Below are 13520 nucleotides of genomic sequence, written 5' to 3' on the forward strand. Positions count from 1 at the left end.
AGTGGGTGGGGGGGATGTATACTTCCTCACCTACATGAGGCACACGTGTTTTCTGTAGCCAAGAGGATGACTTCTGCTACTTGAAGGTGTGCATTGAGCAGCCTAGTAATACTTTCTGTGGGTGCTTCAATACCGCAACATGGCTGAAATCTGGAACTTGGCAAAGTGAGGGCTAGAACATGCACCATTCATTTGCTGGGCTACAGTTCTACCTGTGATATTAATCTTGTATTGCAAACAACTGACCATTCTTCATGTGAGCTTTGGCATTCAGTGATGGCAGGTCTTTTTGAAAGTCCCACTGCAAGTACAGGAAACTCTCTTAACCGGCACTTAAAAAAATATCTGGAAAAATCTCTTAACCGGCAAAATTCAGGAGTAGGTTCAGGTAAGCTTTACTATATATTAGTGGCCATGTAACCAGGGTTCCTGGATCTGTGGCTGTGTAACCGGGGTTCCTGCACAAGTGCCGTGTAACCGGGGCTCCTGCACCTGTGGCCGTGTATTGGGCTGTTGTACCTTGGTAAGTATACCTCTCTGTAATCTGGACATTTTGATCAACCGGCACCACGCCGGTCCAGTGGGTGCCGGATAAAAAAGAGTTTCCTGTATAATACAAAATAAATACTTCCCATTTAGTTTTTGAGATGGCATGCCATTGACGAGCAGGTGATTCAGACATTTAAGTTACTAATTACAGTGAGGTTCTGTTGATAGATTATTGTAACAGTTTTAAGTGTTTATGGCAGTGATTTTAATTGATTGTTCATCGTGTCTTCCTTTCCCTACCTTGAGAGTTAGGAGATGTGCATATTGAACAGAAGGAAAGGGGGAAACTTTGGCTGGGATGGAGTTACAAAGCAAAAAAACTAACTTGTATGGCAGTGCTGAAACCACTGCTTCAGTTGATGAGGAAAATGGCTTATTTTCAAACTTAAAATCCATGCACATGTTGAGCAAGGTATTTGCAGTGCAATAGATTTCTGTTCTAGGCATGTTACTGTTGCTTTTCAGTCCAGTTAAATGCTGCTGTAAAGCCCAGTTAATCTACCTGGTACCAAGCTAGTTCAACCAAAAATATTTCTAAATCAACAAATTTATCAATTTTATTAACTTTATTTTTAATTGGTTAAAGCGCCCTCCTTTTAAAACAACTGGAAATTTGTTTCATACCTGTTTTTCTGAGGGTCTGTTTGCTTTGCAAAACTTTGGTGTTTAATGCACAAAAACAATTCCATCTTTCCTTTGCCAATTGCAGGGTTATAGGGAAAGAGTGGGGGAGTGGGACTAATCGGATAGCTCTTTCTAAGAGCTAGCGCGGTCACGATGGGCCGGATGGCCTCTCTGCTCTTTGATGCTATGATTTAATTTTTTTCCAGATTGGAGGCGAGTTTTGTGCAGTACTTGTGTGTGCCCAGTAGATGGACCCATTGACAGATGAGTTATCCAGGTGCAATAAAAGCACAGCCCACATGAGCTGTGCCTTTATCCATTCTGACACCTGGTTGTGTGTTTTCCTTGTTTTCATCCCTGGACTGATAAACTGAGTCTTCAATTAAATGAAGCATGTCATTTTGAAAATGTGTCTTACATTGATCTAAGAATAAAGACAAATGGGCATCATAAATTGAGTAAATGGTCATGGGGCCCAAACAGATTTTATGCAAGACATAAATATTTTTTAAAAGCTTGGTCTACTAGTCATCCTGTACCAGTTTTGTACATTACTGGCATTGTGGCATACAGATACAAATTCTAAAATCTCCAGTCTTTTTTTTTTTCAAACTTGGCTTTTTCCTCTTTTTCCCCTTTGTTTCTGGGTCCAGGACTTGATTAATCAGAATGATATCTAGTTTTAGGGCTCTTAGTTATTAGGATAGGAACAGGAGTAAGCCATTTGGCTCCCCGAACCTGCTCTGCTATTCAATTAGATCATGGCTGATCTGCATTTCAATTCTATCTGCCTTTGCTCCATATCCCTTGATACCTTTTTTTTGGTTTGGTGAGGTGGGGGGAGGGGAAAGAGTTCCAGATTTCTACTACCCTTTGAGGGGGGGAAAAAAGTGCTTCCTAATTTCATCCTGAATGGCCTAGCTATAATTTTAAGGTTATGTCTCCTTGATCTTGGTTCCCCACCAGAGGATATAGTTTATATGTATCTACCCTATCAATCCCTTTAGCATTTTAAACATCTCGATCAGATCACCTCTCAATCTTCTATATTCATAGGAATGCAAGCCAGGTTTATGCAACCTGACCTCATAATTTAAGCCTCAGTATTCTGGTGAATCTGCGTTGCACCCTCTCCAAGGTCAATGTATCCTTGATGAGGTGCGGTGCCAAACTGAAAGCAGTACTCCAAATGGGGTCTGACCAAAGCTCTCTACAACTGAAGCATAACCTCCCCTTTTGTATTCCAGCTCACTTAAGATGAAGGTAAACATTCCATTAGCCTTTTTGGTTGCTTTTAACAAGTGTATTTGGACTCCCCAATCTCTGCTTTTCTACAGTTTGTCACCATTTAGAAAATACTCCGATTTTATCTTTTTTGGATCCAACGTGGATGACCCCATACCTGGCCTCCATTGAACTTTATTTGTCATACTTTTGCCCATTCACTTAACACTGTATATCCCTTTACAACTTCTGCTTCCATCTGCACTACTTATTGTCCCATCTAAGTGGCTTAGGGAACTTTTTTCCCCATTGGAAAAGCATAAACTTGGAGGTGATATGATTGTGCTCTTTAAAATAATGAAGGAACTTGATTCCATTTTGTGTACATAGGTTGTTTGAACTGAGAGGCGAGGTTTAGCGGACCTTGGCATGGAACACAAAAATACAGGGCTGAAATTTGCCAGTGCTTGGAGGCGGGTCTGCTGTCAAAATCGAAATGATTGACAGTGGGTTGTGAACCCGCCTCCATGTAAGTTTCCAAAGTGTCGGGTCTGCGATTTCAGAACAGACCTGACACCAAGGCATCGAAGATATATAACTGCTTGTTAACTATTTTGCCAGCCTTTCTATTTTACCAAATTTTTAACAGGGTTCTTGCCATTCGGAGATCATGTCAGGTATGTAGGTTGGGTCTCTGTCTTCCCCATTGCTGTGAATAGGTTACAGCTGCAAAAGTGGCATGAAAACTACCATTTCACAGCTGGTCACTTTCCAATGTCAGAAGCTTGAGCCTTCAGGAGTTGGAAGACACGTTTGAGCTGTATGCAGTTTGGAAGTATCCACTGTCACCTCCTTGGAGCAAGCTCTCTTCTCACCATTGACAGATCGCTAAGACACTTCCAAAGGTTAGCACCGATCTGTACAATAAGGCATAAGTGTTAAATAAAGATTTCAATGTTTGACAACACATTAACAGAAAATTTACATTAACATTGCATAAAACACCCAAGTGCCTACCCTTGTGTGTTAGGATGAGTGGGAGGGGTGGCTAGTGAGATGGGGAAGTGATAATGTAGATAGGGATGGGTGGAGGTGCAAGGTAAGTTGGTAGGAGTAAGGTAGGGAAGGCAGAATTATGGGGATGTGATGAGTGGTACAGCAGGATGTGTGGTTTTGCAGTAACGTTTTGTGATTTAGTGAGATCATTGAAAGGTTTGCGCCACTGCAGGCAGGTCCTGACGACATTCCTGCTTTTGCCCTCCTGTGCAATGTGCAACCAGACTTCGTTGGTGTCCTGGGGAGGTCTCTTCCGACCTTGGAAGGAAAACGAACCTCCCTGTGACTCCCTCCATAAGCACCTCAATGCTGCAGAACACTGACCGCACAACTGTCAAAATGAATGCGGCCATGGTCCCTTTAAGGAAACTGGCTGATGACGCGTCATCAAATGACATCAGACCCACTTCCTTTTAATTGGCCAGGAACCCAGCGGAGCAGGCTTAACAAGCCTTATTAACGGAAAATCCTTTTCACCGAGCGGGTGCAGGACCAGAACCCGCCGACCACCTCTCCTGCCGCGATCCCGCCTCCGCTGGTGAAATCGTGGCCAGTATCCATACTGATCTGCCATAACTTTGGTTAGAGACTGGCACAACTCCCAAGGAAATGGGGGGAAAAGCCAGCTACATCTGCCCCTTACAAAGCAAATGACAGGCTGGGGGTGGAACCAGGGACGGGAACTCCCTGTCTGGAGCTCCTGTTCCTGATGCTCAATGGGAACCTAGTATAATACTGGCAGCTAGTATGCTGATCAGGCAGATCAGTATTCACAGGGGTGCATGTGGGCTCTTTGGGAGCTCGGGGGAGGGGGGTGGTGAAATCCTAGATCAGCACCCTTGTTCAGGCTGGTCCGAGTATTGCTGTGGATAGGGGGCTAGCCAAATTTTCACAAGTATGGGTTGGTAGACAGACACTAGAAAAGTACCCTATGTGGTGATTGCACCAAGCAGGTGAGGTATCCTCCCACTGACCCCACAAACTGGATTCAGTACTGGATGTCTTTGGTGAATGAAATTCCGGCACAACCACTGGGGTCGCTGCCCGTGGAATTTCATGAACCGAGTTTGGTTAGATGCCAGGGAGTGTTTCTTTTTGCAGAGAATCACCGACTTCTGGAATAAATTGCCAAGACATGGATTTGCTGCAAGCCTTCAAAAAAAAAAAAGCTGGATGAGTAACTGAGAGCGAGCACCTCAAGTTACAGAAGGTAGGTGTGGGTTAGCTGTTATTAGTGATATCAGTTAGTGCGGTCTCTTGGAGTTTTTATTTGAGTGTCTTCAAGAATCTGAGATGAATTTCCTGGAGGTTTGTCCCCCTAAATTGGCCGATGTTTTTTTTCCCTAATCTTCTTGCCTCTCCCAGGAGATTGTGTGACTGGGGAAAGGGTGGGTGCAGTTGTCTTGTCCTTTCTCATGTTTGTATTCTGTAATATCAAATTCAGAGATTATTTTGTCCCTTTTGATTTCTTATTGAAAGTCAGTGACATTTTGTACCCCATATGTGAGACTGAAGTGTGTGCAATATATTTGACCATCTTCTTGGAATTACTTGCAATCTGGACCTTTGTCATTTCAAAAAAAAATGAATTAAAATTAACTTCATCCTTATTTGTGTTTCTAAGTTGGCTGAGTTGATCTTTGGATATGTAAAGCTGACCCAATAAATACAGGGGAAATTAATACAGCAATTCTAACACATTTAAAAATCTTTACTCCTAATTACCATTTATACCCTTCTGGTCTGAGGTATTTAATCTTCATTGTGAGTAGGTTCTGTTCAAGGAAGATATTTATAACCCTGATCTTACAAAAATAAATTGATTTAGAAAAAAATTGAGTTACTAAAAAAGTAGAAACTGATGACATTGAATGTTGAGTGCAAAGAGTAAGGTCAAAACTTATGCTTGTGAAATTTGCAAATAACAAATGCCAGAGGGACCTATTTGGTGAAAATGCCTAAAAGCCGAGGTAAGATTTTAATATTTGAAAATGCTATATCTTTTAGTCCATTTTCGGCCCTTTTGAAAGTACTAATAGCTCCTGGCAGTCCTCCAGTATCCAGCCAAAATGACTGCTGGTCATGCATGAGCCTAGAGGGTGAGTGCTGGCAAGTTATTCAGCTGAGGACAGGATTAGCCAAGAGTAGGAACCTTGGCTCTCTTTTTTCCAACCACACCCCAGAGTGTGTTGAGACTGATTTATAGTACAGGTAGACTATCCTTTATCCGAAAACCTCGGGACCAGCCGTGTTTTGGTTTTCGGAGAATTTCGGAAGGTGGGTCGGCGGGGGGTCGTGCGCACGACCCCCGCCAACCCCCCCCCCCCCCCCCCCCGCCGACCCCGACCCCCGCCGACTTACGGTCAGGGTCGGCGGGGGGTCGTGCGCACGGCTTACGCTGACGCTCAGCGGGGGTCGGGTTCCGCGGGGGGTCGTGCGCACGACTTACGCCGACCGAAAAAACCTTCGGTTTTTAGAGGGTTTCGGTTTTCGGAAGTCTGGATAAAGGGTAGTCTACCTGTACTCCCAATTGTCCTGGGCTGAGATTAACTAACAGCACAGACTGGAATTGAAGCTGGGATCTTCTACTGTGTTTGCCCCAGTGCCTTTACATAGAAACATAGAAGATAGGAGCAGGAGTAGGCCATTCGGCCTCTTGAGCCTGTTCTGCCATTTAATGAGATCATGGCTGATCATCCAAACTCAGTACCCTGTCCCTGCTTTCTCCCCATATCCATTGATCCCTTTAGCCTCAAGAAATATATCTAACTCCTCCTTGATTATATTTAATGAATTGGCCTCAACTGCCTTCTGTGGTAGAGAATTCCACAGGTTCACCACTCTCTGGGTGAAGAAATTCCTCCTCATCTCTGTCCTAAATGGCTTACCCCTTATCCTTAGACTGTGACCCCTGGTGCTGGACTCCCCTGCCATCGGGAACATCGTTCCTGCATCTAGTCTGTCTAGTCCTGTTAGAATTTTATAAGTTTCAATGAGATCCCCTCTCATTTTTCTAAACTCTAGCGAATATAAGCCTAATCGACGCAATCTCCCCTCGTACGTCATTCCTGCCATCCCAGGTATCAGTCTGGTGAATCTTTGCTGCACACCCTCCATGGCAAGAACATCCTTCCTCAGATAAGGTGACCAAAACTGCACACAATACTCAAGGTGTGGTCTCACCAAGGCCCTGTACAACTGCAGCAAGACATCCTTGCTCCTGTACTCGAATCCTCTTGCTATGAAGGCCAACATACCATTTGCCGCCTTAAATGCCTGCTGCACCTGCATGCTTACCTTCAGCAACTGGTGCACAAGGACACCCAGGTCTCGTTGCACTTTCCCTTTTCCCAATCTATTGCCATTCAGATGATAATCTGTCTTCCTGTTGTTGCCACCAAAGTGGATAACCTTGCATTTATCCACATTATACTGCATCTGCCCAATCACCCAACCTGTCCAAATCATACTGGAGTTTCTCTGCATCCTCCTCACAGCACACACACCCACCCAACTTTGTGTCATCTGCAAACTTGGAGCTATTACATCTAATTCCCTCGTCTAGATCATTTATACCCCACTAGTCACTGCCTGCCACTTGGAAAAGGACCCGTTTATTCCAACTCTTTGTTTCCTGTCTGCCAACCAGTTCTCTATCCAAGAAAGTACCTTGCCCCCAATCCCATGTGCTTTAACTTTGCACGCTAATCTCTTATGCGGGACCTTATCGAAAGCCTTCTGAAAGTCCAAATACACCACATCCACTGGTTCTCCCTTATCTATTCTACCAGTTACATCCTCAAAAAATTCCAGTAGATTAGTCAAGCATGATTTGCCTTTTGTAAATCCATGTTGACTTTGTCCGATCCTGTCACTGTTTTCCAAGTGCTCTGCTATTACATCTTTTATAATGGACTCTAGCATTTTCCCCACTACTGATGTCAGGCTTACCGGTCTATAATTCCCCATTTCTTCTCTACCACCTTTTTTAAATAGTGGGGTTATATTAGCTACCCTCCAATCCATGGGAACTATTCCAGAGTCTCTAGAATTTTGGAAGATGACCAGCAATGCATCTACTATTTCTAGGGCCACTTCCTTAAGTACCCTAGGATGTAGATTATCAGGCCCCGCGGATTTATCGGCCTTCAATCCCGTCAATTTCCCTAACGCCATTTCCCTACAAATACTGATTTCATTCAATTCCTCCCCCTCATTAGACCCTATATTCCTCGACATCTCTGGGAGGTTATTTGTGTCCTCCTTTGTGAAGACAGAACCAAAGTATGTATTTTATTGGTCAGCCATTTCTTTGTTCCCCATTATAAATTCCCCTGATTCTGACTGCAAGGGACCTATGCTTGACTTCGCCAATCTTTTTCTCTTCACATATCTATAGAAGCTTTTACAGTCAGTTTTTAAGTTCCCTGAAAGCTTACTCTCTCATTCTATTTCCCCCCCCTCTTAATTAATCCCTTTGTCCTCCTCTGCTGAATCCTAAACTGCTCCCAATCCTCAGGTTGCTGCTTTTTCTGGCCAATTTATATGTCCTCTCCTTGGATCTTATGCTATCCCTAATTTCCCTTGTTAGCCACAGTTGAGTCACCTTTTTGTTTTATTTTTATGCCAGACAGGGATGAACAAATTCTGTGGTTCATGCGATCTTTAAATGTTTGCCATTGCCTATCCACCGTCAACCCTTTAAGTAACGTTCCCCAATCCATCCTAGCCAACTCTCACCTCATACCATCGTAGTTTCCTTTATTTTAATTCAGGACCCTAGTCTCTGAGTCAACTACTTCACTCTCCATCTTAATGAAGAATTCTAACATATTATGATCGCTCCTCCCCAAGGGGCCTCGCACAACAAGATTGCTAATGAATCCTTTTTCATTACATAATACCCAGTCTAAGATGGCCTGATCTCTAGTTGGTTCCTCGACATATTGGCCCAGGAAACCATCCCGTATACACTCTAGGAATTCTTCCTCCACAATATTGTTACTAACTTGGTTAGCCCAATCTATATGTAGATTGAAGTCACCCATGATAACTGCTGTACCCTTATTGCACACATCTCTAATTTCCCGTTTAATGCCATCCCCAACCTCAGCATTACTGTTTGTGGGTCTGTATACAACTCCCACTAATGTCTTCTGCCCCTTGGTATTTCTTAGCTCTACCCATGCAGATTCCTCATCATCAGAGCTAATATCCTTCCTTACTATTGTGTTAATCTCCTCTTTAACCAGCAATGCTACCCCACCTCCTTTTCCTTTTTGCCTGTCCTTCCTGAATATTGAATTCCCAGCCTTGGTCACCCTGGAGCCATGTCTCCGTAATCCCAATTATTTGTGCAGCGAATTCATCCACTTTATTACGAATGCTCCTCGCATTAAGACACAACCTTCAGGCTTGTTTTTTTTAACACTCTCAGTCCTTTTAGAATTATTATTTACTGTGGCCCTGTTTGATTTACATCCTTGATTTCTCTGCCTTCCACTTTTGCTTTTCTCCTTCCTGTCTTTTGCTTCTATCCTTGCTTCCCTTTCCTCTGTCTCCCTGCACAGGTTCCCAACCCCTTGCCATTTTAGTTTAAACCCTCCCCAAGAGCACTAGCAAACTTTCCCCCTAGGACATTGGTCCCAGTCCTGCCCAGGTGCAAACCATCCAGTTTGTACTGGTCCCACCTTCCCCAGAACTGGTTCCAGTGTCCCAGGAATTTGAATCCCTCCCCCTTGCACTATTCCTCTAGCCATATATTCATCTGAAATATCCTTCTATTTGTACTCTGACTAGCATGTTGCACTGGTAGCAATCCTGAGATTACTGCCTTTGAGGTCCTATTTTTAAATTTACCTCCTAACTCCCTATATTCAGCTTGTGGGATCTCATCCCATTTTTTACCTATATCGTTGGTACCTATATGCACCACGACAACTGGCTGTTCACCCTCCCCCTCCAGAATGCCCTGCAGCTGCTCTGATACATCCTTGACCCTTGCACCAGGGAGGCAACATACCATCTTGGAGTCTCGTTTGTGGCCGCAGAAACACCTATCTATTCCCCTTACAATAGAATCCCCTATCACTATAGCTCTCCCGCTCTCGTTCCTCCCATCCTGTGCAGCAGAACCACCCATGGTGTCAGGAAGTTGGCTACTGCTGCCTTCCCCCGATAAGCCATCTCCCCAAACAGTATCCAAAGCGGTATATCTGTTTGAGAGGGGGATGACCACAGGGGACCCCTGCACTACCTGCCTGCGCCTACTACTCTGCCTGGCAGTCACCCATTCCCTTCCTGCCTGTGCAGCCTTTACCTGCGGTGTGACCAACTACCTAAACATGCTATCTACGATGTCCTCGGCATCGTGAATGCTCTAGTATGTATCCATTCGCAGCTCCAGCGCCGCAATGCGATCTGCCAGTAGCTGCAGCTAGATACACTTCCCGCACACGTGGTCATCAGGGACACAGGAATTGTCCCTGATTTCCCACATAGTGCAGGAGGAGCATGCCACAAGGCCAAGCTGTGCTGCCATAACTTACCTTTTTAATTAACCTAAATTAAATCAAATCAATACCACTAATTACACTACAATTAAATGATATACTCAAGGGCCCTTGTTTACTAGCACTCCCCACTACACAACAGAGACCTTAGCAAGTATAAACCACAAAATTAAGACCTTTTAAACCTTATAAACTATTAACCTTAACTGTCAAACTATAGAGTAGTAGAAATACTCACCTGGCCGTACTCACCCAATCAGTTGCTTCCCCTGCGCCAATGTCACTATTTGTACTGTGATGTCACTCTTGAATTCTGCTGCCACTCCCGCTGCTCCCTCGCAGGTCTGCTGCTGCCGCTGCTCGACTGGGCCTGAAAATCACCAGACCTTTATTTTCACCCACAGCCGCTGCTTCCTCGCAGGTCTGTTGCTCCCGCTGCTACCCTTTAGATCACTGGCGAGCTGATAGTGCTATACTTTAGCCTGAATTTTTCTTGCCACTGGTATCTACAAATTTCATTCTCACTGTCTTGTTTATTGTCGGGCAGGCAACGTCTTGCTTCACTTTAGGTATTCAAAGAAAGAAAGACTTGCATTTATATAGCGCCATTCATGACCTCAGACTGTCCCAAAGCGCTTTACAACCAATGAAGTACTTTTGAAGTGTAGTCACTGTTGTAATGTAGGAAATTCAGTGTAGTGAACAAGAATGACCTTGAACTGAATCGCCTTTAGAATACATGCACTCTGATTCAAGGGCACTTCAGTTCAAGGAAAATTTCTTTCTCACAGTAAAATGAGACGAAAAAATGTAGCATCACCATTTCAGGTCATGACCAGTATTGCTTTTATTCAGTGTTGTCCAACTCTTAAAGCATTGCACAGAACATAATCTGCAATAGCCTTATTGGGAAGCTAGACTATTTGCAATAGCAGCTGATTATATTGTATTAAATGTCTGAAAGGGAAATTTGTGTTTGCAGGGTTGTTGATCAAGGCTGATGGAGAAATGGGCAGTAAAATGTGACGCATGCCCTTGAGCATTAAATACAAAGCTTGTGGTCAAAATTATAAAGATGCAGTAAACTGCTGTAAGGGGGGAAAATCAATCATAATGCAACCTCTTACCATTATGGCATTTTGCCACGTGATTCTTTTCAAATACAATACAAGTTAGGCCAAGCTCCCCTCCATTTTCTGAAAAAGATTTGACTTGTACTCTTGCTTTATATGAAGATTCATTAAACTCCAAATTGTTTTTTGGGGGGTAGGGAGGATAATAGGGTTTAATATTCTTGTCAAAGGATGACAATTTCAGCCAAAAGTAACTGGTCTTTGAGAAATTTTCTATTTAATTCTATTTCCCCTTCATGGCCAATTTGATAATGTACAAAAGTTACTTTTTTAAAGATTCTTGAACCCCACCATCCCCTTTTTATCAAGATCCAGCTGGCGAGAAACACGTTGGGGGCAGCAGGAACTTGGTACTTGAGACCTGTTTTAAGAAACCTGTTGGCCAATTTTGTGTAGTCTTCCTAAACCTCAATGGTCGAATGCACTTCCTTATCAGCTTAATTCAATGGTAACACTCACCTGAGTCAGAAGATTGTGGGTTCGAACCCCACTCCTCAATGCAGTGCTGAGTGAGTGCTGCATTGTTGGAGATGGCGTCTTTCAGATGAGAAGTTAAAAGAAAGCCCCGTCTGTTCAGGTGGATGTAAAGGATCCCATGGCACTACTTGAAGAACAGGATATTATAAAAATCAATCTAATGAGAAAGAAGAGCAAGGTCAGATAGTAATATTTACAGATTACAGAATTGAGTGCCATTTTGGGATCGGGACAGATTACAAATTTAGCATTAAAATGACATACTCTTGCTCAATCTTGAAACACTGCATATAGTAGTCACTTTAAGAATGTGTATATTTACTATTGAAAATATTGACTCTTGTTTTTAAAAAAAAAAAATGAAAGCAGAGAGCTGATGGTGTGTGTCAGAATGGTAATGTGGGGGACGTGTCAAAGATCTATTCCTTCTAGGTTCCTGTTCTCAGTTGTGTTGCTGTGGGACAAACAGACACAAGGAAAGGTAGAAGGGGCATTGACTCCTCATACATGGATCAGCGACATTGTCGAATTCTTGGGAGCAGTTTGGATAACTGAAGTTTTGGCCACTCTCGAGACTGGGGAAGGAAAAATAAAAATTAACCTTAATCATCTCCTTTGGTGGAAAAAATAGTGCCAGTGGATGTGAAGATTTGTCCTGCAGGTCAGGTTGTTGTTTTGTCTCTTGCAGTCCCAAAGTTTAGTGATGGAAGTGTAGCTCTGGCTGACTGTCAAGGATAAATAGATGGAGGTAAGCAATCAATGCTAAGCCATACTCTTGAATCTCCGTTTGGCTCATTTGATAATGCGCTCATCCATGTATACCAACAGTCAGCATTTTGGGAGCCTGTTCAAAGTGTCAATGGTTTGCTGACAAAACATCAGTACAGATCGGATCCCTATATCGCCGCAATCATTGCACTCAAAGCACTTAACATACAATGAAATACTTGAGATGGGAAAGTATTGCACAGTAATTCTGAACTGCTGAGTTTTTGCTAGCGTAGTGACTTTATGCATTGTTGTAATTGCCAATTGCACATTCCAACAGCTTCGTTTCAAGCGAAACTAAACATCTGTTAATGAGTCTGATTGTTCAAAAGATTGTTCAAGCTCCAGCAAGGCAACAGATCATTTAATAAAGTTAATAGCCATCACCATTTTAGAATACAGACTATTCGACATCTCTGTTCACCGTATGACTCCCGTACCCCACCAATGTGGTTGACTCTTAACAGCCACTCTGAAGAGGCAAGCCCTTAGCAACCTTCCTTTTTTCATAGTTGTCAGCATCCATACATGGATTTGGTACGGCATTGGTTAGATGCATAGAAAAATGTCCTTTTTATAGCCAATGTGGTTCTATCCCAGCCTTGGGTTACATCCTATCCCTTCAGCATGAGATTTCTGTTTACCATATCAGTCATCCTTGTTGCTTTTCTGTCAGTGAGATTGATTATTTGGTGCCAATTAATGTTAAGTTCTGAGTAAAATTTCTATTGTAGATTTGCATCCTGCAGAGTGGGGTGAGACTTTCCACATTTATTCCACTCTGCATTCTTGCAGCTAGAAGAGCCAAAACTTTCTAGACTGATTTCAAACTGAAGTACCGTGGATGCAAGGACCGTGTACACACTTACTGTGCCACTAGGTGCCCTTGTAATCATATTTTTTAATTTTAGCATCAATGTACATTACATTTCTCAGTATTGAACATCTGCTCAGTTGCTAAGCCTTTATAGATTATCTTGAGTTTTATCCTCTGGATATCCTGCTTTTCCACGCAGCTTAACATCAGCTGCAACTTTTGACATTCTGCTAACCATTTCTGCAAGATTTGCAAATTTAATGTAACAAACTCCATGACCTTTCCACCTCCCTCTTGTCCTTAAAGGCCCTACTTAAGACTTCTCTCCAATTAAGCTTTTTTGTCATCCTTCCTAATATC

Source organism: Somniosus microcephalus, chromosome 24 (assembly GCF_052327205.1).
Source record: "Somniosus microcephalus isolate GS21.2 chromosome 24, FLI_Smic_1.0, whole genome shotgun sequence".
Classification (NCBI taxonomy): Eukaryota; Metazoa; Chordata; class Chondrichthyes; order Squaliformes; family Somniosidae; genus Somniosus; species Somniosus microcephalus.